The following is a 23260-nucleotide window of genomic DNA, read 5'->3' as shown; positions in this document are numbered from 1 at the left end:
AGGATGCCTCAGTTTGTTTTCAATCTCGGCGTCTGGTGGACCAGGTCCAGATGAACATTTCCTTTTCAGTGGCCGGGCACAATGCTCTGTGCGACACCACTTGCCAAGAACAGTCTGCTGATCTGCCTCTCCAAGGGCTATAGTTTCTAAAACAATACTGTATGTACTTGGCTTCATTGACTGAAAACTGCTTCATCAGTTGCATTGTTATCCTCACTTACTGTCAATTTCTCATCAACAAATTCTGTCCTTCCCGCTGATTCTTAAAAAGATGATTACATATGATCTTTCTTCTGACCACTCGATGATTTCTGATATTGTTACTTTACTCAATAGGTGATTAGACCAACTCACATCTAAAATCAGACACAGGTTGAAAGCTCTAGGTAGGTCCATTTGACAAAATGAAAAACAAAAATGGGGTGAAACAAGGGAATCAATTGTCGTAGTATAAGCTAACATAAAGACCATACCTCCCCAAATCTTTCTGATTGTTTAAAATATTGTATTAGCCCTGGCCCATTTGGCTCAGTGGTTGGAGCATCGGCCTGTGGACCATAGAGTCCCGGGTTCGGTTCCCACTAGGGGCACGTACCAAATAAATAAATAAATAAATAAATAAATAAATAAATAAATAAATAAATAAATAAATAAATAAAATATTGTATTAATTATATAGGTGCTTATTTTCCAACCTATTCACTTTTCCCCCCTTCTATTTTCATGTTCTAAAAGAAGATAAGGAAAGGCCATGCAAATGCAAGAAAACAAACATCAGCAGTCAAAACCATAATCACAAAGTAGGACCATTAATGTTTGCTGCTGTTCACTTCCTAGAAACAGGGAAACAATCTCTTTTTCTTCCTAAACTTGTAAAACATGAAGGTTCATTGACTACGGTCTCTTCCTCTCTACCTGTCTGGCTTTACAACAGCTTTGAATTAAGAGCAGATAATACAGAGGGACAATCAGGTATCCAACCTCATCAGATTTTAGCTCTTTTATTCTTTATGGTGAAGTAAATTCCAGTGGTTTTTTTTTTTTTTTGTTTTTGTTGTTTTTTTTTTTTTTTTTTGTCAAGTCTTATTTTTGAGAAACCACTTTCACTGCTTTTACAAGAAAATGTCACTGTGCCTCTGGTGCAGGCAAGGGACAATCTAATTTCATTATAGCTAAGTGCCTGACTCCCCATTACCCTCCATAATAGCATAACATGGTATACTATAGGGCTTTAATAAATAGGAAGGATGTGGGTTGCAGCACATTTTAGTTGAAACCAAATTACTTTGGTCCACACATCTGCCTCTTCAGTTCATCCTATTTGCCACCATTTCACAACCTAATTACAGGATTTTCTGGAAATTGCTGTCCAGAGGTAACTGGATGACCTGCTATATGTAGCGGAGACAGGCAGTTCCATTGGCTTCAGTCTTCATTGCTGTCACCATGTAATTGCATTGGACTTCCATCTTAATCCCCCCAGGCAGGAAGTAAATGAAATATTATAATTACCTTTTATTCCCTTTCCCTTGAAGCCTGGATTAGAGCAGTGTGTGTCCAAAGGACAGAAGAGGGGGGCTGTCTCTAAGAGTATTACTGATGGCCTGATCAAAGAGAAATAATTGGTCTCATCTCCAGCTTTTTGGCCAAACACAAGTCAGCCACATCATTAGCCATATGTCTCCTTCACTTACCAAAGTGTAAGGCCTCTGTCTGTTTAAATCAGGATCACTGGGGGACACATTGGAGGAATCCTGGAGAAAAGCTCTATTATATCTATATATTTATATAGATGTGCAAGGCATCAGAATTTGAAAGGATTTATCTGGAGGAAAGGGACAGGTGAACAGAGCTTAAAGAGAGAATGGATGTTTTCAGACTATACACAATGTATATAGCTCATTGCTGGTCTTTTTGAGATAATTTTGTTGGAGTCATTTCACTGAGATACCTAAGAGTGACCTGAATTTGTGAAAGGGTACATGAGTTTAGGGTATAGTTCTCTAGGCTTTTAAAATCCAATTATTCTTTGGTGAATGGAAATCAATTCTCTGAATTTAAGTTCTACTCATAAGCCTACTGAGAAGTATAAATATATCCCTGGCCAGTTTTGCTCAGTGGTTAGAGTATTGGCCCTCCTACCAAAAAGTCTTGCATTTGATTCAGTCGAGGGCATGAACCTCGGTTGCGGTTCTATCCCTGGCCCTGGTCAGGGTCATATAGGAGGCAACCAATCAATGTGTGTGTCTCTCTCACATCTATATTTCTCTTTCTCTCTCTCTCCTCTCTCTCTCTCTCTCTCTCTCCCTCCCTCCCACCTTCCCTCCATCCCTCCCTCTCTTCCACTCTATCTGAAATCAATGGAAAAATATCCTTGGTGAGGATTTAAAAAAAGAAAGAAGTATAAATATAATACCAAATAAGGCAAACCTTCACTTTGAGGAAGAAAATGGCTCTACATTCTAATTCACTTGCCCCTAGTAGGAGTGGGTTGAATGTAACTGGTGACTAATCACCAGTGACCTGTTGTCCCTGATTATTCTGTAAGCAATGCTTTGAAAATATGAAAAGAAAACAGTCCACTTAATTTCTACTTCCCCCCAGAAGAGCTCTAAAAAGTCTGTGTCCTTGAGAAGTATCTTTTGAGTTGCACTTTATGAGAATTATATTATATATAGTTTCCCAAAATGTATCTTTCAATGGCTCAGCAAAAAGTATGATGAAAAAGAGGTGACATTTTTTTCAGCCAGGTGACTCCTCTGAAGAAGAAGCAACTATTCTCAGTTTTAAAAGGCTACTTTCACTGAGTAGTCAGTCATTTGTTCATTCAGCAACTGTTTATTGCGTGCCAACTTTGACATTATGTTCAGAGCTGGGGACACAGAAATTAATGAAAGAGCTCCTCTCACCGAGCTCATAGTGCAGCCGGGAGCCACCCAGAGAAGGTTAGCATGCTAAAGATGTAAGTGTTATGAGGAGATATAAGCAAGATAAGGGGATAGAGAGGATGGGTAGAGGGCTTGGGGAGTTATTTTCAATAGGATGGTCAGGAAGTCCTCTCTCATGATATCATTTGAGTAGAACCTAAAGTGATGGAACAAGCCATGCAAATAACAGAGGGTAGACCAATTTCAAAAGAAACCTTTGTCAGGAACAAGTTTGGGTGTTCTAGAAGCAGCGTCAAGTCCAGTGTGACTGGAGCAGAGTGAGTGAGGAGAAAAGGCAGGTGGTAGCAGATGGAATCGAAGAGTGAGCTGGCAGTAAAGACATGGAAAGCATTGTGGGTCAGGGTGAGGGCTGTGGGCTTTCTGTGAGTGACATGACATGGCCATTGGAGCAAAAATATGACATGATCTGACTCACATTCTAGGAGGTCCTCTGGCTGCCATGTGGACAGTAAGTTGTAGGGGTGAAAAATACATAAAGACCAGTTAGGAGGCTACTATACTCAATATAAGAGAGGATGAAAGCATAGACTAAGTTCTCTTTAGAAGTCATTTTGTAACCGCCTAATGAAATTATTGATTCAAGCAAGGGTTGTCATGTGGTTCAGCAATCAGGTGAATGATTGATGGAGGACTGGTAGTTCATATGGTGCCAAAGTAACACTCCACAGATGCTTTTCTGGTCACATGGGGGAAGCATAATTTTACAATTAAAAGATCATGATGTTACTTTTCTAACACAGAGGTCAAACTGAGCTTGGTGGGACAAACATACCACGTATCTCTTTGTGTGATGCAATGAGAAGTATACAAAAGGTATTTTAACTGTAAATGTTTAATAAAATGTAATCAATTATTTAAGTCCAATTTCCAGGGAATAAAGAAATATGCTAAACAATACCAAGGTTGCAACCAGGCAAATGCAGTAAGTAGGAAATTCTGTAGGACAAAAGATCCACTCTCTTCAGCAAGTCAGTATAATGGAAAAATATTCTGTTTAAAGAAAAAAGAGATTAAAAACCATAACAACTAGAGACAAAGTGTAGTACTGGACTGAATCTTGGTCTGAGCAAATCATTGATACCAGACATTTTGAGGACAAGTGCAGATATTTGAATATAGGCAGGATATTCAATTCTATTAAGGAATTATTAATTCTGTTAGGAATAACAATGCTATTTTTAACTTTGTAGGAGATTTTTTTTCCTTTTCAAAGATGCACACCTAGGTATTTAGGAAGGAAATGGAAAGGTATCTGTAATTTACTTTCAAATCCTTCAGCATAAAAAAGTGAGCTTAACAGTAAAGACATTTATCTATGCTTTCCCTAGAGCCCAACAGCCATTCCAATCTCATTTGACCTGGGTCAAGGGTGGCAGAGGGAAAGACAGAGTAGAAATAGACAGCAGTCTGTCCAGGTGAAAGTGGTGTACAATTTTCCAGTTAACGTCCTCCAACAATATTGAACACAGTAGCAATGCTATAGCCTGAATGAGATCTTCTATATATACTTTAATAAAGGTATTTTATTAAAAAAACAAAACAAAAAAAACAAAACAAAACTAGTCAGCACACTCCTTGATAACACAGGGCTCCATAAAGAAGCAGTACTGATACCTTATTTATTGTTACTTTTCATTTTCTGTCTAGATCAAGTCCATTTATAATAAGCCAGTTAGTTTCACATGCTCACCTGAGCCACACATGAATTATACTGAGCTACTGAGCTGATCCGATCATAAAAGTGGAAGAGAAAGCAGAGGCCCATCTACATAACTACTTTTTGCCTGCTGCTATTTCAAATTGCAACTTGGCAGGAGAAATAAATACTTGAAGCTTTTAACTCTATATTTTTTCTGTTAAAAAATGTTGAAGGGACATACAAGGAGCAAAATCAGGAGACGTGATGATATCTGCTTAAGAACAACAGCATCTCCACAGCATGTTTAACACAGCCCAGAGCAGGTGGGGAGTATCTTGACAACAGTTCTGAATATTTGAGACAGAAAAAAGAACCATATAAGTACTTGAACTATCCAGGTGATCTGACCACATCATCAGACAAGTACAGATCATGGTACCGCTCGCTGCTTTGGCCTTAAAACACCTGTCGAGCCCATTAGAAGAATGGTGCATGAAAACAAAGTATCTGAAGAAGTCTGACAGGGCAATCCTTCTTTTCTCTTTACTTTTTATTTTTCTTTTTGATGACAGCTTTATTGAAGTAGGGTTGATAGAGAAAAAAACTGCATATATTTAATGTATACAACTTGATGAGTTTGGGCATGAACAAGGTGGTCCTTCAGTTACAACTTTAGGTTTTGCCGTCTTTGGGTGGCAGAGCTGTTAAGAACAGAGGATCCAAACACAGACTGGGCCTGAATGAGGTTCCCAGGCCCATCTTTACTGTAAAAGCACTTCTGCACTTTGTTTCTTTCTGGGGTTACTATGAGAATAAAAGAAAAGAAAGCATGTAAGGCAAAGAGAACAATACCTGGGCTGGAATAGTTTCATAAATGCTATCAGTAGTTTTTCTTTTTGTTTTGTCTTTAAAATATCACAAATGGATAAAATCATCATAATAAAGACAATAAAAATGTATCAATTGTAAAGGCATACTTTGAAATAGACCAGGTTTAAATCTTAGAGGGCTCATTCTGTTCTTTGTAGCATGTACGATCTGTTAGACCCTCTGTATAAATTCTACACATACTTCTGTTTATACATATCTTGTTCACTGGTAAGATTATAACCAATTTGAGACCAGAGACAACCTCTTTCTCAGATGCTCATCAACTGCAGTTTAGTATACTAAGTAATACAGCATGAGTATTTTAATTTTGCTCAAGCACTGTGAAATTGGACAGCTTTTAGTGTTTAAGAAAACCTAGTAGAAGAGTAATGACAAAAACTAGCATCTAATTGCTTTCAAATACATCATGTTGAGACCCACTGGTAATCGACTACAATTGGACCTTGTCGATCTTTATTTCACAATGAAAAAGCACCAGTCTAAATTTCCCCAGCCTTTTACATTAAAATAAAAAAGCCTCTGATTCAGAACACCTGTTCTTTCTTTCCAAAGAAAATGTTGAATGGAGGTGTATCATAATGTATTTATTAAACAACCAGATGTTGTATAGAGAGGTGCTATGCAAACCAGGAAAACTAAGATATATTACATAAGAAATAAACTTGATTTTATTCCAGTGTTTATAAATAAATTAAGGAAAGATTTTCTAAATTATATTTATGAGGAAAGGAAATATATAAATGATGCCTAAAATTGTTATGAAAATATAGCAGTGAAAACCAAATCATATTAATGAGGCTTGAATCATTGGTAATATACTCAGCTATTTGTGTAGTCTGCACATGATGTTTACACTATTATTTAGCAATGGTTACTTACCAACTTGAAATAATCTTTCCCTGAAAATGTTGACTGTTTTTGCTTAATAAGTGTAGTGCCTAATTAAATACAAAATCCCATATGGCCTCTCCATATATAATGTCACTTTGCCCATCAGCAATATTAGGAACAACTGTCTATAGTTCAAGGCATTGTGTTTAGCTTGCAGAAGAGAAATTTAGATGTTACTTTCTTTTGTGATGAGAAATGAAAACCATGTTCTTGAAAATGATTGATAGGACATACAGACTAATATTTATAAATTTTTTCAGCAGATAAAATACTCTAGAATCCACTGAAATGCAATGAATTAGATAAAATTTAAGGAGAAGCTGGTGAGAAATGCCCTTTCTGTTTCATCTGTAGCATAGGCTTACACCCACCTGTTTCTGCAGCTCCGACCGGCTCGGCCCCATGAGAGTGCTGCATGACTTGGCTTTTATTTGTGTGTGTGTGTGTGTCTTCTGTCACTCAAGCCCATGTCAGAGCATCTACTCAACAGAGACTTTCACTTCCTGGATGGTTCCACTTATAGTTCCAAGTACTTAAATAAGGCAACTATGGTTACCATGGTGAGATCAGTGACATATTTAAATTATGTAGGAAGAGAAGCAAGGCGAAGGTGACATGGAAGAGTGAGCCTGGTGGCATGTCTGCCGTGGATTTAGAACTTTTGTTCAGTCCTCCCAACAAGCTCTCTCTTCCTGGCTTAGAAACATTCCCACACACTCCCTTCTCTGAGTCTTTACGACTTGGCCTGTTCTTTACCCCCTTCCTAAAAGCACATAGTAACCCAGATCTATTGTTTTGTCAATGCTTCCTGCCCTCTCATAGCCAGTGTCTTGGTCAGATTGAGCTACTCTAACAAAATGCCACAGACTGGGGAGCTTATAAACAATAGAAATTCATTCTTCACAGTTCTGGAGTCTGGGAAATTCAAGATCAAGGTGTCAGCATCTCTCTACTTCAGTTTCAGCTATGAAATGCATCCAAGTAATCTATTTACTTTCTAAGGCTAATAGGGAATAATTTATCAATAATATTTTCAGCCCTGGCCGGTTTGGCTCAGCGGTTAGAGTGTCGGCCTGCGGTCCAGAGAGACCCGGGTTCATTTCCCGCTAAGGGCATGTACCTCAGTTGCAGTTTGTCCTTGGCCCTGGTTGGGTCGTATGGGTGGCAGCCACTCGATGTGTCCCTTTCACATCAATGTTTCTCTCTCTCTCTCTCTCTTTCTCTCTCTCCCCCCGCCGCTCTACCTGAACAAAAAATGAAAAAATTTCCTCAGGCGAGGATAAAAAATAATAATAATAATAATACTTTCAGATACTCAAAAGAAAGTGTATTTTAATCTATTAAAAATCTCAAAGACAGATGTAATGTTAAGGCATGTCACATATATTAGATTGGGTTTATGCAATAAATATTTTTTTCCTTTAATGTTCTATTTCTCTTTTAACTACACTTTTATTTTTTCACCTTATTTAAAAATATTTCAAATAATTTTGGAAGGAGATTGGTATCAACAAAAATAAAATAGAATAAAACTCTTAGAGGCAAATTATCAATGGAACACTACCCTTACAGGGTCACTGTTGTAATTATAGTGATATTATGGGATCTCCTTGCCTGAAAGGATTTGGGTTTTATTATCTCCCTAGAAAAAAGAAAGTTGAGAAACTATTAACCTTTGATAACCTTTGCAATATTTTTTCAAGTTTGCCATGTGCTGCCAGGGGAACATATCCAGACAGAGCAGAAAATTCATTAGACTTGAGTGTTTCAAATATCTCTATGAAGGACAAGGACAATACTGCTGTCATAGAGAAAGGACTGGTACAGTAGGGCACAATAACTTCAATTTTTCTTCATCTGGGTCCAGTGACCCATTCCATGAAAATGCCAACACTGCACTATTTCATCCAGATGAGCTAGGGTTATGGCATCGAGATCAGCAGTATTTGCTCAGAAAGCCCCGACGCCCAGCACTGCAAGGCTATATTCCTGATAATATTCAGAATCTCACTCTGTAGGGTGAAAAGTGGCATCCAGTTTGGATGACATTTGCAGGATTTTGGGCCACAGGTTCTGTGCCTCTCAAAGGCAAAAACTTTGAATCAATGGGACTACTCAGTTTTTAAATCAAGGTACATGTTAGTAGTCAGATACCATTAGACTTGATTGATGAGCTGAATAGCAATTGTAATTCTGTTGCCTTGAAATACCAATTTAGCTCTGTAATATTTCCAGATATACTCATGAAAACCTATTTAATTATTTTTATAAGACATACATTAGCCAACTTTTATAAGTACTAGATTTTTTTTCCATTTGTAGAAGCTAGATAATGTTGGTTTCTTTCGCAATTGATTCATCATCTCCCTCACTTTGATTTCTCTCCTCCCTTGTTTTTTATTGAATTTCATTTTTATTTACAGTTGACATTTAACATTAGTTTGCATTAGTCTCAGGTATACAGTATAGTGGTTAGAAAATCATATACTTTACATCTCCTCCCTTGTGTTTTATGACATGATTTTATCCTGATTTTCCTCCTGCTTCTCTCCTTCTTAGATCCCTACACAGCAACCTGTAGTATGTATTCTCATATCCATGGCCCTGTTCCCTTCTCTCTGTCTCTATCCTGGATCTGACTTCCTGCTGGTGAGTCCTATATCTATACCACTATTCCAGGTCTTTTTCTTCAGTCTTAGTCTTGCAAATTCTACTACCTATATAACAAATCTATTTGAATATTGCACAGACAGCTCAACCAAAACATGCCCCAAATTAAACTCATCATTTAACCTGTTTATCTGACTCCCAGTTTCAGGGAATTGCACCATCTGATTTCCAAAGATACAAGGCTTGAAATTGGAACCAAATGTTTCAACTTCTCCTTCAAATACTGCTGATTCTGTGTCCTTAGAATCTCTTTTTAATATCTCCACTGCTTCTGCCTTGGGTCAGGTTCACGTGCTTCCCACCTGGATACCTGGAATAGTCTTCTAGCAGGATGCTTTTGGTTCTGGTATCCAACTCCAAATGTCCATTCCCAAAGGTAATCTTTCCACCAAGGTTGTCTTTCTAAAAGAGAAATCTGATCATGTCATTTCCAGCTTCAAGTACTTCAGTGGTTCCTCGTTAACTCTGTGATGGTGTGTGTGTGTGTGAGTGCGCGCACGCACGCACGCGCATTTGTGTATCTGAGAGGAAAAGAAGGAGAGAGAGAAGGAGAAAGAGAATATGCTAGGCGTTGATGTCAAATCTTTTGGTTCAAATCCATACTCAACCACGTGACGTCATTCAAATCAGTAAACTTTCTAACCTGGGTCTTCTCATGTGGGAAATGGGGATAACAGCTATATCAAACTCCTTGGGGAATTGTGAGGACAAATTGAGATAGAGCATTTAAAGAACTTAACCCAGTGCCTGGCATAAAATTAGGTGTTGATCAATTATACTTATTGTTGTTCTTGACAAAGTCCAAACTCATCAGTGTATGTACAGACCTCCCCTTACCCAGTCTGTACTTACTGCTTCCCAGAATCTTTGGCTAAAACTCTTCACACCTTAAGATTCTGCCATGTCAACTAAAGTACTATGATTTCTTATACCTCCTGCTGTTAATAAGCTGCTGCTCTGTCCGAAGTGCTCTGCCCTGTGTCCTTCTTCTCCTGGACAACTCCTATTCACCTTCAAGGCTCTGATCAGGCATCCCTTGCTCGGGACCACTTTCCTTAGCCCACACCTCCATCTATATTATAAGCCTGAGCTGCATATTTAATAATAATTTCAATCAAACACTGAGTTCCCTCTTTCTCAGTCCTAAGCCAATTGAGACTAAACTGATGTCTGAGAATGCAGACCTTGCCCTCAAGGAGCTTATAGGTAGTAGTGGGGTAGAAAATGCTGTGATAGATGTGTTTCCAAGCTTCATGGGAATATGTGAAAGGGGCCTCTAATCCTGATTTTAAGGTTCTAAGATAGTTATCTGGAAGAAATGAAATTTCCAGAATCTTCTAAGTATACTAAATTTTACATACATTCATCCATTATCCAAATAGAGACATTCAAGAATAAAGGTGGGTGCTATTAATAACCACCATTTGCCATAGGCATACATTAGGACTGTCAAGGACTAAGGGGATATAAAATTACCCTACATACAAATATCCTGTAATGAATGTGTTTGCATCCCATGTTATAGATTAAAGTGACCATCTGTAGAGTGGAGCACAATTCTTGATATTGCTTAGTAGGTGTGAAGTAAATGCTTGTTGAATGCCTGGAGTACATGAGTTTTAGAGAACAGAGGTGGCAAACCTCAAAAGACAGTCAGAAAACCACAGAGGACTGAGGATCTCAGACCAACAAGAAGAGCTTTTCTTTGTGTCAGGCCTTCAGGAACACGGCAACAGTAGGCAGAATGGGAAAGGGAAATGAACCTCCTAGACAGCCACTGACTTAAACAATCCTTCTGTGGTTTTGTTGATTTGTCTGTTGAATGATTGGCCGACATCACCTGTAAAGTATAATGGGGACAGAGGAGAATAGGGTACACAATGTCTTCTGACAACTTCACTCCCTTTTTGACTAAGGCCTGTCAGCAAAGCTTTCATTTTCCAGAATCTATCAGGCTCCGTCACGTGGCCAGACTTCCCTGTCTTTATAGCACAGACAGGTGTTACCTGTGACCATGCCATCTGGCAAAATGAATAGCTTTCTGTTTTTTAGCTTCAGAGAACAGACCACATCATGCCCACCTAGAGAGGTAACCATGCCTTCAGAATATAGTCATCTAAACCATACAATTGGAGTAACAGCACAGTGATGACATCTAAACACAGTGAAGGATAAGCAATACTCAATGGGAATCGGTGTACATATGGAATTAGATGTAGAGCCTTTTCTTCCACATGCTTTCTGTATATTTAACCCTCCACAGGGGTGTCTGACAAATGTCACATTACAAAGACCAGAAAGGGACCTTCGGGTGCTTTTTTTGTATTATCAGAACATGGCAATGAACAGAATGAGCCACCGGCAGTTTTCTGTTCTATTTATAGCCCAAAAGGAATATTTAGAAACCAGTGGTGACCTGGTGACTGCAATTTACCATCCCTGAAAGGACATATAAATAGACAAATGATTCAAATCTGGGAAATTCCATAGCAACACTACATCAGAATCACAGGCTCTTAGAGCTAATGCCACCCAGCTGAGATGGGAAAGCTGCCCCCAAGCTGGTCAAAGCACTTGGAAGACCCTTTTGACACTTCATTTTCTCAGCATCTTTGTGAACTAGGGAGAAGAAAAGATTATAACATTTAGGAAGATAAAAAATGGTTATGAATATATTATATTAAAACCTCCTAAGAAAAGAGAATTTAGGCAAATTAACATTTGTCTGCCTTTTTATAACAGAGAAAACCTGCTTTTAAAATGCATATTACTTCAGAACCATGCATCAGTAGGTCTTCACAGTCTAAGAATTACTAGAGAAAATAGAAATGTGATCTTCATCTCGCTATTTCACTGATGGAAAATAAAAAGAACACCAACCTGGGAATCAGGCAGCCTGCATTAGGTCCTGTCTCAGAAATTCTGTCTGAAGTACTTAATGCTGGGAACTCATGGGTCCAGTTCCTACGTGAAAATAACCCTTTGTATGTCCTCACTAATCAAAGCATCAGGTGAAATCATATATTGACTTGACCATCCATGGACCATTATACAGAGCCAAAATATAAGTACTTTTTGTTTTTAATCTTGTGACCTGAGGGCACAGAACAGTGAATTTGAGAAACATAACCCTTCCTTCTAAAATTTGTTCTGGCCACCATGTCAAGAACATCATAGCCTACCCAGTGGCCATGCTACATGATTACTTGTTAAGTTGTAGGAATACTTTGTCCATTTCACTGACAGGTGCAGACATTAAATACTGGACCTGATTCTATATGGAGCTCATTGACTCCTTTGGTAAGGCTGATGGTATTCTACGCTGGGAGACATAGACCTGTCAAAAAAAATCAGATGTGGATAAGAAAATTGGTTTCACACAATGCAATATACAGACGATGTATTGTAGAAATCTAGATAATTGTATTAACCAATGTTACCCCAATAAATTCAATTTAAAAAAAAAAAAAAAGTGGTTTCAGACGGCGGGATCAGCGGCAGCAGTAACATCAGCATGGCCACGCTCTACGGGGGTGTAGAGGGGGGAGGAACACGGTCCAAGGTCCTGTTACTCTCAGAGGACGGGCAGATCCTGGCAGAAGCGGATGGACTCAGCACAAACCACTGGCTGATCGGCACAGACAAGTGTGTGGAGAGGATCAACGAGATGGTGAACAGGGCCAAACGGAAAGCAGGGGTCGATCGATCCTCTGGTACCTCTGCGAAGCTTGGGCCCATCCCTGAGCCGTGGGGAGCAGGAGGCTGCGGTGAGGATCCTGATGGAGGAGCTGAGGGGCCGATTTCCCTACCTGGATGAAAGCTACTTAATCACCACTGATGCCGCCGGCTGCACCGCCACAGCTACGCGGGTGGTGGGATCGTGCTCATCTCTGGGGCCGGCTCCAACTGCAGGCTCATCAGCCCCGATGGCTCAGAGAGTGGCTCCGGTGGCCGGGGCCACATGATGGGAGACAAGGGTTCAACCTACTGGATTGCACACCAAGCAGTGAAAATAGTGTTTGACTCCACTGACAACCTAGAGGCAGCTCCTCATGACATTGGCTCCGTCAATCAGGCCATGTTCAACTATTTCCAGGCGCCAGATCGCCTAGGAATCCTCGTACACCTGTATAGGGACTTTGATAAATGCAGATTTGCTGGGTTTTGTCGGAAAATTGCAGAAGGCTCTTTTCCGGTACATCTTCAGGAAGGCTGGGGACATGCTGGGCAGACACGTTGTGGCAGTGTCGCCTGAGATTGGCCCGGTCTTGTTCAAAGAGGAGATCGGCCTCCCTATCCCGTGTATGAGCTCTGTGTGGAAGAGCTGGGAGCTGCTGGAGGAAGGTTTCCTTGTGGCGCTGACCCAGGGCAGAGAGATCCAGGCTCAGAATTCCTTCTCCAGCTTCACCTGATGAAGCTGAATCACTCCTCCGCCCTGGGCGGGGCCCGCCTAGGGGCCAGGTGCCTAGGGCACCTCCTCCCCATAGACTAGAGTGTCAATGCCGTCGCCTTCTACTCCAAACCTCCTCCTAGGGAGCAGGCCCAGGCTCCACCCCCACCCCCAAACCCACCCCCATGGCCAGTGGACTTTGGGTTCTGGAAGCGAGGGGGCTTTTTTCCCTTTTTTTACAAAAAGAAAAACACATATAGAAAATAAATTCACTTTACCCCTCCCCCAAAATGGTTTCAGTCAAGGGGAGAGAAGAATCCTCCCCTAGTGCAAATCATTGCTAGCCACAAGTAAGTTTAAAATATAAAATCTTTAAGAGTTTAATATAATGAATATAAATCAGTGTGTCCTATTATAAATCCCTAAACTAAACAATAAACAAGTAAACTGAGTTAGGTAGAATTTCTTAGAAGCAGAGCTTGAGATGGGGATTTGGGTGCATTTCATTTCTTGCAGGAGTTGCTTCAGGAAAGATCTACCAGGTAGCAGGGGAAATGGATAGGGCAGGAGAAGAGCTAAGGAGGATGTAGACTGATCCCAAGGGGTCTGGAGCATAAATATACAGGCAGCTAACCCTCCATGAGTAAGTAGGCTGGGCTTTTTCACCCCTATGTCAGCCTATCAGTGCCAATCCCTGAGGGTAGCCCAGGGAAGGGGGTGTTACCTCTCAGCTCTCAGGACAAGGCAGCTGCCTTCAGCCAAAAACAAGTTCTGCAGAGGATAAGCAGCTGGGAGCTGTTCCACAGCATTTTCAGGGGCTGGGGAACACAAGTCCCAGCAAAAAAAGGGGAATCCACTGGGCACAAACAGATTCTAAGACTGAACTCATGTGGACTGTTTCATTCCACTTGCAGAGACCACTGATGAACTAACATGGAAATACCTACTCTGCATTTTTCCAAGTCTTTACTATTTGCCACTCAAATTCGAATCTGAAACTACATTATAAACTCCTCTTGAGAAGAGACCTGCCTTGATTATCTTTTCATTTCCATCACACCTTGTGTTTTGTGCTATGAATTTAGTCTTTCCGAAATGATATTCTTGACATGGAGTAGAGTGGCGTGGAATAGAATCAAATCCCCTAAAAGGAATTGGGGTTCCCAGAAGGATGTTAGGCTGGGTATTCATCCCATCACAGAAAACATAAGTGCAACTACACTGACGTAAAGAACTATACTGTGATTGAATACGCACCTGCTATGATGAGCATGTATACTGCTTAGAATCATCTTTAATTGACTTATGAATTTATGCAGAAACAAAGAAGAATGTGAGCATTTCAATGAAAATCAAAAGGAACTGAAAAAAATTGCTGGAGCTTAGGACAAAATCCCACTGGCTTGAGTGCATCACTGAAGTGTTGCTCTGGCAACAGGTGTGTGTGAGAAACGAAACATTGTTAGTCTAAACGAGGCTGTTGGTGAGTATAGTATAGATCAGCTATGCCGAGTTTGATAAATCTGGTGATCGTTAAAATGAATAAAAGTCATCTATGAAAAGCACTCCCCTTGAAAAGAAATGTAATATTAAATATTTCTCCAAATTCTGCTTTTAAAGTTAAGTTGAAAGAAAAAACTTGATTTCACCTGAGTCAGTTTTCTGAGCTCTCTGAAAATTTAACAATTGTTAGCTTATAGCAATGGTCAAGGTGGAACGCTTATGAGCAACAAACACATTTTATATATATGTGTGTGTGTGTGTGTGTGTGTGTATATTTTTTTTTTTTTAAGTGAGGTAAGGGGAACCTTTGCCTCTCTTCATGGAATTTCTCCCTCTCTTCGTGGAGTTTCCCTCAGTATACCCTCATTCCTTCTAGTGCCAGGCTGTAACCACAACTGGGCCTTCTTAAACATCTGCACTCAGCCCTCTGACTCCCAGCTTTTGTCCCTTCTTCTGGAGATGATGGCCTTTATCTAATTTCCCTGGGTTCTTGGACATTCCAACTGGCCTGTCAGGAAGTTGAACATGTATTTTCCTGGTTCAGGAAACTCCACTGTGAGTGATGGGTGTGCTCTGACCAGAACCGGGTCTAGGCATCCTGGAGGTTGTCATCCTGTGTGTCCCTCAGTCTTCCCAAACAGGATATGAACCCGAAATGAACGCTCTCTAGACAAGGTTACTGCTGATTCACCTTCCTTTGTGCTTTTTCCTTATTTGCCCAGTGAGGGATGTGTCATCAGCTTGCAGGCTTCACAGTAATAGTCTCTATCCCAACAGAGGGTACAGTAGGATCTATGGTCTCTGCCTCTAGCGTCTCACTTTGTGTGTGTGTGTGTGTGTGTGTGTGTGTGTGTGTGTGTGTGCATGCACATGATATCGTGCATGTAAAACTTAGGAAATGATGCTCAAAATTGTACCTCAAAGCAAGTGAGACAATTGTGTCTCAGTGGCCAGTTAGGAGCTGCTGATAAATTTCAGTATTTTCTAAACAAAAGGATATAGAGGTAGTCTGTGATTTGTTTCTGCCACAGCAACACTGGTTTTTTGTGTTGTTTTTTTATCCTCACTGGAGGACATTTTTTGTTCAGATAGAGTGGGAGGGACAGCGAGAGAGAGAAACATCTACGTGAAAGGGACACATCGAGTGATTGCCACCCACACGAACCAACCAGGGGACAAACTGAGGTACATGTCCTTAGCGGGAACCGAACCCGGGTCTCTCTGGACCACAGGCTGACACTCCAACCGCTGAGCCAAACAGGCCAGGATGCAACACTGGTTTTTGTCAGTAGTGGTCCTACAAAGTTAAGTTGGGTTCTGATTGCATGTATCCCCCATGATAATTTGCAGAGCAAAAGTAGGAAGCACTTACGTGACAGTGCGGGAAAAAAATACTTTTTCCTTCAGGTTATTTTTACAATAAGAATATGACTGAAAATAGTATCCTATATTTCTGATTTTTAATGAATTTCACTTGACCTTCCCCTCAATTAGTACAAATTAGTAAGAATTTATTCTAACTGCCTTCTGTTCATTTCAATTATTTTAAGCATTATCCACTTTAAGGGTAATTTCTAAATAACTACTTGAACCTCACTACAAATATCTTCTCCTTTAAAGACAAGTATAGACTACAATTTAGTGACTCCTTAATGAAAGAAAAATGTAAAATTATCCATTCAAATAAATCATCCTTCAAAAAGAATAGCACATTTTTAGCCTTGAGTAGTTATTTACTCTTTGAAATAGAGTAAGAAATACTTTTAGAAGTCCTTTTTCGTGGGTTGCTTTCAGAGTCTACGAGTTAAGAAACGATGTCTCACTTCTTTGTAGTTAGATTTTACCTTTTGACCCAAAACTATAATGTTAACTTGGTCATTTATGTTTCTGCTGAAAAATCCTTCCTCTAAATTTGATAATTAGATGTTTGCCACCCACCCACCCCTTGCTGCTCCCCAGGTCATTCAGTCACTGTGTCCTGCCAATTTTACCTCTTAAATATTTATTCCATCTAGTGCTCTTTCTAGGGCGTTAGCAAAAGTGCATCATCGTCTCTCATCTAAACAGCTTTCACCCCACCTGGTTTCCACTTCAGTATTGTCATCCTCAGACCTGCTCTCCACACTGCCATCAGAGCGTTCTACCAAAAATACGGATGAAGTCTGAATCACTGTCCTGCTTTAAATTCCTTGGTGGTACCCAGCGTCTGACTGAGATTATTAACCTGGGCCTTTTAAACCTTCTTTGTTTAGCCTTTTGATAATATTTGTAATTCCCCATGAATCTTCATGAATGATTCTGAGCACATGTGCCTGTACATGGAAAAAGACCACACACAGCTTTCATTGGTTTCCATGTCCCAGGAAAGAATAAGCACGGAAAGTTCCAAATCAAATCCATGCTCCATAATATGGTTCACAAGACCCTCAGCATCCTGATCTCTGCCGCCTTTTCTAGCCTCACCCATCATAACATTTGGTTTTGCACTCAACTGTCTAGCTTTAACCAGTTGCTTGTATTTATACACACCAACTTAGAACCCAGACACTATGTGCTCCAACCCCACCCGGAACACATCATGCTATTCATCTCTATGTGCTTTTGTCTGTTCTGTTTCCGCTGATGGAAATGCACTTCCTGGCTAACCCCTGCCCATCCCACTGTCACACCCAAGTTAAGGCACATAACCCTCTGGCAATACCATAAAGTACACTAAATTATTTCCCACACCACACTGTGTTGATTCTGTGTCTGTCTTCCCCACTAACCCTGAGCACCACAGGGACAGAAAGGCTACTGCTCCATTTTGCATCCTGCATTCAGTATCTTGAACATAGGTTCTCAATAATTGTGTGTTTCACTGAACTACTAAGAAGTGGACTATCAGCTTACTCCTTGGCTATCTGTTAGGTATCTGATGAAAGAAATCCCTGGTAAATCTCAACATCTGTTATGGACTGAAGGTCTGTGTTCCCCCAAAATTCATATGTTGACATCTTAAGTTGCGATATGATGGTATTAGGAGGTAAGGGTCTTTGGGAGGTAAGGGTCTTTGGGAGGTAAGGGTCTTTGGGAGGTAAGGGTCTTTGGGAGGTAATTGGGTCTTGAGGATAGAGCCCTGAAGAATGGGATTAGCACCCTTATAAAAAAAAGACCCCCCAAAATAGCTCTTTAGCCTTCTTTCTGCAATGTGAGGATGTTAATGAGAGGTAGGCAGTCTGTAACCAAGAACCCAACCATACTGGCACCCTGGTCTCAGACTTCTCCACCTGCAGTATTAGGAGAAAGAACTTTCTGTTGTTTATAAACCACCTTCTCTATGGTACTTAATTATAGCAGCCTGAACTGACTAAGGCAACATCCTATAAAATTGATGCTACAAAAGCGGATATAAATAATCATCCTCATCCTCTAGAATTGTGAAGAATTTAGCCAATAAATCCAATAGTTACCTCAGCCACAGTTTGAAGTGCATTTATTCTTCAAGTTTTCAAAGGAAGAGTGAAACACCAGAGAGTGTATAATAGATGTGGCAACTCAGGAAGTTTTCCCATATCCCCCGTTTCTGACTGACCACAGAGGTGTGCTATATTCCATCTCATGCTTTGTATAAGGCATGTGCTTGATCCAGGCAAAGCCAAGCAAATTTCTTTTCTGGTATTGACATAGGAACACTGTAAGAAAGAATCTGTATCCTAGAATTGCCAGATAAAATACACAATGTGTGGTTAAATTCGGATAAACAACAGATAATACTATACTGTAAGTGTGTCCCAAATATTGCATGCTTTGCATCACTAAGTTTTGAGGTGGCTTATTACACAGCAATAGATAATATAGCATAGATGGGGTACCATGGATTAATTTATTTTTTGTAATATTGAAAAATTTTTTATTTGAAAAAAAAATGAGCACAACATTCTTTAAAGATCTATCCTTAAAAAACAAAAAAAAACCACCTAGAAAGTAAGGGAAAAGAGTTTTTGTCAAGACCGAAGGACATTTCAAACTTGCCTAAGCAAGAAAGAGATCAAAGCACCTCCACGTGGCTTCTCTACTTGGCCTGTGTTTCCTCCTACCCTGGCGGCTGCAGTATTGGCTGGATTCTCATGTGGTAGGTCAGAACTCCAAGAACACATCTTCCAATAACCAAGATAAAAGGTATGTGGTCTCTCACAAACCACCTTGGAAGCCAGTGGGGCTCAATTTGCCATACCCCTTGGGTCAGAGCAGTTACTGTCCCACCCAGATTTAAGGGTAGGTGCTAGACTCCACCTCTCAAATGGAAGAGGATCTAAGAATTTGTCAACATGTTTGAAAACTGTCGTTGAATGTGAGAGAGGTGGAGATAGACACAGATACAGAGCACAGAGCACAGAGCACAGAGCACAACAAAGGTGTTCTCTCTCCTGCCACATATGGTTCTATTTCTCTGTGGATAGGCTCCACCTGGAGGGAAAAATAAGATAATGCTTTTAAACAGATTTTTTAAATAAATTATGGTTATAGCCTTTTTTCTTAACACCTCTTTTCCATAGTCCCTGTTTTCTTTTGCTCTGCTTCTTTTTAAGAAATTAAGGTCGGTAAGTAGGGGGTAGATGTACAGTGTGAATTTATTAAAAGGTAGAGATTTCACAAGAGGGATTAAAATCCATGCCACTTACAGTCAATTCTAGACTGATATAAAATACTAGGAAATGAGACAAAATTGCCTTTGAGTTGCAATCAGTACCAAAGAGAAAAGGCATATTTTGCATTCCTTTCTAAAACGAAGGGGCAATGTTTTCACAAGAAGAAGTTGCCAGGCATTTATTAAATAAATGAAGCATAAAACAAGCTTTCCTGCAGTTTCACCCAGGCTTAGATGTTAATAACTAGCATTTATCCCTTGAATGAAAAGTTATATTTTTATCCAAGAAGAAAGGCTCCTCACTCTGCCCTCAGTATTTTGAGCTCTGAACAGTCTCCATTACTGATGAAATAAATGATTGGCTCTGCCATTTTGGAGTATCACTGTGTTCCTTTTAATGTTGGTGTTGACGGGAGTGGTAAGAGCCTGGACAAGGGAGAGGGAGGGCAATGAGGGAGAATCATTGCAAGGTGGATGGCAGAGTGTAAGGGAATATGAAACCTGATAGACTAGAACAGATATGAGATGAGCAATTTAAGGGATGGGCACTCATCAATATTGCATAAGGATCTGAGGGTACATCTAGGTGGAAGTATGGATTTTAGGAAGAGATGCAAGTCATGTTGGAAGACAAATAACAGAAAACAGGAGGGCTTGGAGTCTCTATCCTGATAATCTTATGAAATCTGACCTGTGTTCTATGTAGGAGAAGCAAGTTGCCTTTGCTGGGCCCAAGCTGGGAATTCAGAGACTGGCTGTCCTGGTGGGCTGGTGAAATAATAGATGTAGAGCTGGCAGAATTTTTTTAAGCTAAAGAAGAATGGAAGATGTCTTCATCTACACTGGTTGCTATAACAAAATACCCTAGACTGAGTGGCTTTATAAACAACAGAAATTTATTTGTCAGAGTTCTGGAGGCTGGAAGTCCAAGATGTGGGTGCCAGCATAGTCAGGTTCTGGTAACGGCCCCCTTCTAGGTTGCAGACTGCCGACTTCTTGCTGTGTGCTCATACAGAAGAAGGGGCAAGGGAGATGTCTCAGGCCATTTTTATAAGGGCATTAATCCCATTCGTGAGGACTCTGCACTCATGATCTAATCACCTTCCAAAGACACTTGTCCTAACACCATCACCTTAAGGGTTAGGTTTTAACATCTGAATTCTGTGGGGAGCACACATTTAGACCATAGCAGAAGATTTGGGGAAACGGAGAGGAGAATACATCAAATCTCACTGTCTAGCCTGAGAGGCCAGTTGGTGGCCCCTGTGGAGAGCAAGGTTAATTTCAGAAGCAAACAGAGTGGTGCTGGTGAAATTCTGAGCAGAAGCTGGGTGGCTTTAGAGCTCACCTGCAGGAGAGGTTACATGGCACAAGACCTAGGTTAAAGGGCAACCTTCCTGTGACAGGCTCATTTAAGGAATCACCAGCAGAACATGACTGAGGCTGATGGAGCAGCTTTCTCATGGAGGCTGGCATCAGGCACAATAGCCAGTGACTGAATGGGTTGGAGCAGAAAAGCATGGCAGGTTTGCTCCTGAGGACACTATAGACATCCCTAGGGATGTCAGGAGAACTGTAAAGTTCTCGTGGGGGGGAAAATGAAGACAGATGGACCCAAAGATTTTTTGAAAGACCACTATATTCTGATGATTTAGTGTTAACATGACCTTCTTTGTCCTTTTGGGCAGGGAGAGTTTGCAGTGTTCAGACTGCACAGGGAGAGGATTAGTAATGGAAACCATCACCATGGTCATTATTCTGATGCGCAATATGAAGCCATGACTAAAATCTGTAGCCATTTAGAGATCAGGAATGAATAGATCTAATACAAATGGCCACATGGTTCTACTGGGGACATAATTTTGGAATTTAAAAGGAAATCCAAAAGGAAGCTTGGAGCCAAGTTGCCAATCCCTTGCACTGCTCAAAGAGAAAAATGGACAGCAAGTGACAAGAGAATAAGCTGTCATATATATACTTCATAGGTCACCAAACACTGTTGAAGAGATTTCACTGGGAGAGACCAGATATATTCTGCATTTTGAGAAGTGGAGTGTAGTTATTCCCAATATGTTGTTTAGCATGTATCTACTTAACTGACAGGGTTACCAGGAATACCAGCTCTATTCACACAGGAGAATCCATCCATCCATCCACTCACTGTAAGAGTAAAAAAAATATTTTTGGAACACTCAAGCTGGTTCCCATTCTTTGCAGGTCCTCCACTTGCACACCCATAAACACACACACACAAACACACACACACACACCATTTTAGACCCCAGAAGTTGTTGAGGGACACAACATATTAATCACAAAACAAAGATTAATCCGATATTTAGCACATTTTATCCATACTCCTTCTGTACCCACTGAGCTAGTTGTTGATGTACTTTTTGACATCCAGAGTTGTCTGTTTCATCTCCTGTTAGATCAGGGCCAACCATTGAAAATGTGAAGGCAGCAGGATTCCTGGAAACTTCAGAACCACCAACTTAATTGGAACATCAAACCAAGGCCGTCACATGATTTTTATGGCTGTAGTCTGGCTTAATGCCCCATATAATTTGTACTGACATTCACAAGATCTCCTCCCCCTATCAACTCTTTATATCCTCTCACAGGGTAGTCTACACTATGCTAAGTACGAAGTAAGCAGCAAAAAGCATATTCAATTCTATAAAACCTTTTTAACCATGACATAATCTTACATGTGTTTATGTTTGTGATTAAAAACACAATTAAAACCATGGTACAAAATAGTACAAAATTTACACTATGATTTATCATTTTGTTTTTCTCTTCATTTTATCCAAAAAGCTGAAAAGTGATAATCCTGCCACCTGCTTTTGGGTAACTGGTTGGCTCTGATTCCTTTTCTACCCATGCTTTTCTAAACATGAATGTTTGCATTTGTAAATCTAGAAAAATAGAATGCTTTTTTTTTTCCCCTAGGGAAAGGCTTTCACTTGTATTCTAAGGAGCTCTAAAAACCAGTTATACATTGCAATATACCCTAGGGCACTAGTGGAGATATCTTTAAAAAATAAGCCTAAAAAAAATTCTGTCAGACAAACCTTAGAAATTAGGAAACTAACCAGAATTCTGTCTCTATCAAGGATTATTATTATTTAACAGTAGCATAGTAAAATTGCTATCATACGTCATCTTTAAGAGCTTGGAATGTAGAATAAGATCTGTTATCAGCTGTCTATGTGTGCATAAAAGACTATCCCAGAATTAGTGGCTTAAAACAACAAGCATTTTGCTGGCTCATAATTCTGAGCATCAGAAATTTAGACTAAGTTCTGCTGAAAGGTTCTACTGGTCTCACGTAACTAGCATAAGCAACTGGTTTGGTTTGCCTGGGACTTTCTTGTTTTAGCGCTGAAAGTCCAGCCTTTTAGGAAACCTGTCAGTCTCGAGCAAAATAAGACAGTTGGTCAGCCTATACCTGGGGTCACACATGTGGCAATAGTCATCTGATGACTCACCTGGAACTGGATGGTCTAAGGTAGTCTCACATATCTAGTAGTGGTGATGTGTGTCAGCTGGGCCATGTGCCTCCAACAGTCTAACCCAGGCTTCTTCGCGTGGTAGCAGACATCTAGAAGAAGTAGGAGAGAGTGCAAGCCCCAGAGGACAAGGACTGTGCTTGCACCACATCAGTTGGTATTAGCTGAACCAAGTCACAGGGC

At 40.3% G+C, this 23260-nt stretch overlaps 1 protein-coding gene and 1 pseudogene across 1 annotated transcript in view; both read left to right on the top strand.

The window, feature by feature from the left end:
• Positions 1–23260, top strand: part of GALNTL6 (polypeptide N-acetylgalactosaminyltransferase like 6) — a 1114860-nt gene that overhangs the window by 956349 nt on the left and 135251 nt on the right. The gene's annotated exons all lie outside the window — the stretch shown is intronic.
• LOC118616443 lies at positions 12554–21344 on the top strand (annotated as a pseudogene).

This window comes from Molossus molossus, unplaced genomic scaffold (genome assembly GCF_014108415.1).
Source record: "Molossus molossus isolate mMolMol1 unplaced genomic scaffold, mMolMol1.p scaffold_m16_p_4, whole genome shotgun sequence".
Taxonomy (NCBI): Eukaryota; Metazoa; Chordata; class Mammalia; order Chiroptera; family Molossidae; genus Molossus; species Molossus molossus.
Note: the sequence above shows the minus strand (reverse complement) of the source record. Positions and strands in the feature narration are given on the sequence as shown.